Raw genomic sequence first — 5,712 nt, 5'->3', positions numbered from 1 at the left:
TCTGTGTCTCTTATGAATAAATAAATTAAATATTTAAAAAACAAACAAACAAGAAATGCTTTTTAAAAATAAGGTCACATTCAGAGGTACTGGGGGTCAGGGCTTTAACTCACCTTTTATCAGGGACAAAATTCAACCTGTAGTAGGGCTTCTTTTTTTTTTTTGCTTTCAAAGGCATTAAAACACTGAAAATAATCTTGTGCACAATTTTGTGTATGTGTATGATAGTCTTCAGACGGAGTTTCAGAAGAGGAATTGTTGGGTCAAATGATGTATACCTTATATTTTTTGCAACATTCTGCTAAATTGTCTTTCTAAAAAGATTCATTCACTTGCCATCTTCCCAGCACTGGATGGAAGAACTTGTTTCCTCACCTCCCTGTGAATACTTACTGTTATTTAAAAAATTGCCTTCTATTGGGACAAAACCCTATCTTAAAATAAAATGGAAGATAGAATATTTCCCTTTTTGGCCCTCAAGTAGCTTTGATTGTGTCCTAAATCTTTCAAAGTCTTTTTTTTTTTTTTTTAACTTTTCCCCAGAACCAACAGGGGCAAGAAAGCTAACTCTTGGTCTCAGTAGCAGATAGACCCATCCTTTCTTCTGTCTTCTCTGCCACCTGAGTTCTGCTCCAATCTCAAGTTCTTCTTCTTCTTTTTTTAAAAGATTTTATTTTTTATTAATGACACACAGAGAGAGGCAGAGATGTAGGCAGAGGGGGAAGCAGGCTCCTCAAGGGGATCCCGATGTGGGACTGTGGGATCATGCCCTGAGCCAAAGGCAGGCACTTAACCTCTGAGCCACCCAGGCATCCCTCAAGTTCTTTATTTCTTTTCCTATCTAAAACCAAAACCAAAAAAAAAAAACTCCTGGACACATCAATGGATGCGAAAAAGTGTTAGGGATGAGGTTGAAAGTGCTATTTATACTAACAGTTTTTGATCTTCAGTTAAGCTGGTTAAAAGGTCCATAAACCATCCCTTATTTCCTAGTTAGACTTTTGTAGACTATTGCAAAAGTGTCCATTGCAGTGCAAGAATACATCCTCAGAGTTTAGGGAGGGGTACTGTGGCATTTTTTCAAGGGGCAGTGATTCCCATGTGTGATTTACCATCTCTGAGGCTTCCTAGTACCTGTACCTGTGCTTGATGCCTAAAGCTCCAAGCAGAACTGATGGAAACATGAATAAGAGGAACTTTTTACATTGCAGCCACCAATATTAACCTGCTCTCTCCCTCTACCAGGTGAAAATCTCCTTCTATTTTAAAAAGGCTCTTTACAATGATTAACAAATGTCCAGTAGATCTGCAGATGGTTGCCCTAGAGAACTGAGTATTAAATAGTATGTGAAAGAACTGCCTAAAGCCAGGAGAAGGACCCACCAAAAATTAGGACAACAGTAACCAGGGCTCATATAGGGTCATAGGTCACAGTGGAAAACTTCATAATTCACAGGGTATTGGATATAATAGTTTAATCCTAGATTAAATACAGCATTGGTCCCACCTAACCAATGTTAAAAAGCAAGACCCAAAAAGGTTAAATAAAACTCAAAAATCCTTACTGGGGCGTGGGGGGCACCTGGGTGGCTCAGTTGGTTAAGTAGCTGCTTTTGGTTTAGGTTGTAATCCCAGAATCCTGGGATTGAGCCTTGTGTGTGGCTTCCAGCTCAGCAGGCAGTCTACTTCTCCCTCTGCCCCTCCCCCTGCTTGTGTGTTCTCTCTCTCAATTAAATAAATAAAATCTTTTAAAAAATGTTTATAGGAGTAGAAAAATATTCAGCAACCAAGCTAACATTCATGATTTCAGGGATCATTAAAAATTGCCAGACATGCAAAGAAGCAGGAAAATATGATGCATAATGAGGAGAAAAATCACTTAATTAAAACTGACCCAGAGTGGTATAGATATTAGTGCCAGCAATTGAGGATATTAAAATAGTTTTATTACAATATGCCATAGTTTAAAAAGCTAAAGGAAATATTAAATGTGCTGAGACACAAAATATTAAAAAACAAAGCCAAATCAAATTTCCAGAGATGAAAACTATAATATCTGAGACAAAAAATACACTGTAGGAAATAATGACAAACTACATATTGCAGAAGAAAGTATTCATGAACCTAAAGGTAGAAATAGAAACTGTCCAAAATGAGGGGCCCTTGAGTGGCTTTGGTGGTTGAGTATCTGCCTTTGGCTCAGGTCAAGATGCTAGGGTCCTGAGATCAAGTCCTGCATTCTGTGGGGAAACTGCTTCTCCCTTTGCCTGTGTCTCTGCCTCTCTCTCTGTATCTCACATGAATAAATAAATAAAATCTTTTTTAAAAAAAGAAAAAAACCCAAAATGGAACACAGAGTAAAAAACTTTGAGAAGGGAACAAAATATTAGTTATGAGACAAACATCAAGAAACTTAATATACATGTAATTTAAATCCTTGAAGGAAAGGGATTTAGAAAGAATATTTGAAGAAATAATGGTTGAACATTTCCGTATTTGATGAAAACATAAACCTATAATCCAAAAAGCTCAACAATTTCTAATTAACTGAAACATGAAGAATATGATATCATGACACATGAGTTGCTCAAAACCAGTGATTTTCAAAAGAAAATTTTGAAAGCAGCCAAAATGAAAAAACATGTGATATATAGAGGAACAAAGATAACAATGATGTCAAATTTCTTTTTAAGAAACTATTGACGTTGGGGGATCCCTGGGTGGCACAGTGGTTTAGCGCCTGCCTTTGGCCCAGGGCGCGATCCTGGAGACCCAGGATCGAATCCCACGTCGGGCTCCAGGTGCATGGAGCCTGCTTCTCCCTCTGCCTGTGTCTCTGAGCCTTTCTCTATCTCTCTCTGTCTCTCTGTCTCTGACTATCATAAAACAAAACAAAACAAAACAAAAAAAAAACAGCAACAACAAAAAACTCTTTCAAGAAATGCCCTTTAAAAAAAAAAAAGAAAGAAACTATTGACATTGGACAGCCCGGGTGGCTCAGCAGTTTAACACCGCCTTCAGCCCAGGGTGTGATCCTGGAGACCTGGGATCAAATCCCTCATCAGCCTTCTGCATGAAGCCTGCTGCTCCCTCTGCCTGGGTCTCTGCCTCTCTCTCTCTCTCTCTGTCTCTCCTGAATAAAAAAATAAAATCTTTTTTTTTTTTAAAGAAACCATTCACATAAGAATACAGTGAAGTACAACTCTAAGATACCAGAAGAAAAAACTAGAATTCTATACCCAACAAAAATATTTTTCAAAAATGAAAGTGAGATACTTTTTCAGAGATACAAAGCTGAAAGAATGCATTATCAGATTTATGGCACAAGAAATGTTAAAGGAAGTCCTTCAAGAAGAAGGAAAATGATACCAGATAGAAATGCAGATCTACAGAAAGGAATGAAGGGCACAGAATTGCCAATCGCACAGGTAAATGTATGACTTTTTTTCTTATTATTTAAAATTTTTAAAAGATAATTGAACAAAATTAATAATAATGTATTGTGGGAATAATACATAGGTAGAATTAAAACATCTGACAAAAATAGCACAGAGGTTGCAAGGGGAGAAATGGAAGTATACTATTTTTTTAATTTAAATTCAATTTGCCAATATATAGTGTAACACCCCGTGCTTATCCCATCAAGCGCCTTCCTTAATGCCTGTCATCCAGTTACCCCATCCCCCTACCCTCCTTCCCTAGAAGTATACTCTTGAAAGGTTCTGATGCTATATGTGAAGTTGCATATTATTACTTTAAGACAGACAGGGATAAGTTAAAGATGAATGTTTTGTGGTGGCCCTTAAGTTACCTTTGAAATAATAAGACAAATTTTATAGCAATTAAGTTGGAAAAAGAGAAAGGAAAAAAAGGAATTGTAAAAAAAAAATAATAATTTGAAGGAAGTCTGAAAAAGAGGAAGAGAGAATCAAGAACAGATGGGACAAATAGAAAATAAATATCAAGATGGCAGACTAAAACCTAACCCTACCAATAATCACATTAAATACAATTGGTTTAAGTTAACATTATAAAGTTGCAGGTATTTGTTTGCCACAAATATTGTCTCCCCCTTACTTAAACAGTAGAACTCCTGAGTGTTACCTGTGTACGTGATTGCCCAATAGTCATCCTTGTGGCCAAATGTAGCCATATTACTAAGTCCTGACCAAAGATCCATGAACACAAATATGCACAATTCTAAGATGTGTCCCTAAAAGAACTGGCTTGTGCACTCCGATTTTTCCCCCTTTCCACAGGGTGGCATATGGTGAGAGTTGGAACAACCAACTGAGACTATCCTGTAACTGGATAAAGAAGCAACATGTCAAGGACGGCAGGGTTACACTACCAGCCCTTGACTGTACACCTCGGGACTAGTTCAGGAAAGAGTGATAAGCTTCTATCACATACACGCTGCTTCCTTAATTTGGGTTACCCCACAGCATACTCTGAGACAAGGACTTGTTTGCAGTTAATTTATTTGAGAAGTCATCCTAGGAAACAAAGGCAGGAGAGAAAAGGCAACACAGGGTGCAGGAATCCGTGGGGAACTGCTGTAGGCACATCCTATGGGGGATTCTCCAGGAAACTCAGAATCACCCACAATAAGTAGGGATTCTGGGACATTTCCTGACTGACTTCCTTTCCCACTGGATGAAGGCATTTTCTCCCTGGGGTATTTACTCTCCAGCGCTGTCACTGTTCCAGAAGGCACGTTCATGTGCCACTGTGGGTGAAGCGGTCAGCAATGTGAGGTGCCATCCTGTCTGAATAATACAGTATTATTCCTGTGTGTTTTCTTTTTTTTTTTCCATGCGTGTTTTCTTATGTAAAAGTAGTCCAGCTATCACAATGAAAATGGAGCATTTCTAATAAGAAAGGTATAGTTATTTATTGTTTTGCTTCTGAGATATAGGACTCTATACTTTGAAAAACAGTGTAGAATCACTACTTTTTTCCATATTTGCTTTATGGAATAAGAATAACTATTATACACTCCACTTTGGTAGTATCAATTATCCTTCACAAATTTGGTGTAAAAACATTGACCTACAGCCTTTGTAATTTTAATAATTACCAATTTTCCATTATTTGGTTAAAATTTTCAAAGTCTAGTTGATCTCATTTCTTTTACTATTTATTATGGATATTCTGGCATCATGGGTTAGCTAACTATACCATAAATACTCAGTTTCCTTACTTGTTTGTCACATTGCAAATTCCTAGACATCATACCTTAAATATTTTTCCTAGTAAATGTAATATCTGTTTTATGTTGGGGTAATAAGTTATGTGCCCAGTACGTGGCCTTTGGCTTCTCATTTAATGCACAGTAGGTGTAAATTAATATATCACAGCACAGCTTTTCAGAGGGCTATAACTAGACTGTGCCTACAGCTGGTTTGCAGTAGAGAAAATTCTCTTCTAAAAGAGCTACAACTTTGTGCTTGTGTCCAAAATTTAAAGATTTCCTTCTTGGATGTGCTATGTGTTTCAAGGATTCTACTCTGTAGAACATTTAAGAAAACTCTTGCAGAATCAAGGATTTCAGGTAAGAAATAGTTTATTTTTACATTGCTAATAAGTAGGAAGTAAATTTCTCATTACTAAGGTTTGAAAAATATGTATTTTGAGGAGATAAACATTTCAAAGTTATTCTGGGGGACATGAAGAATGCTAACATTTCTAAAGTTATATTTTGGAGAAAAT

At 37.0% G+C, this 5,712-nt stretch overlaps 1 long non-coding RNA gene across 2 annotated transcripts in view; it reads left to right on the top strand.

Annotated features, from left to right (window-relative positions):
* The window catches only part of LOC112645283 (uncharacterized), a 169,107-nt gene that overhangs the window by 92,032 nt on the left and 71,363 nt on the right, over window positions 1–5,712 (top strand). The window lies entirely within an intron of this gene.

Source organism: Canis lupus, chromosome 32, assembly GCF_003254725.2.
Source record: "Canis lupus dingo isolate Sandy chromosome 32, ASM325472v2, whole genome shotgun sequence".
In the NCBI taxonomy this organism is placed as follows: domain Eukaryota; kingdom Metazoa; phylum Chordata; class Mammalia; order Carnivora; family Canidae; genus Canis; species Canis lupus.
The sequence above is the reverse complement of the archived record's forward strand: the minus strand, read 5'-3'. Positions and strand labels throughout refer to the sequence as shown.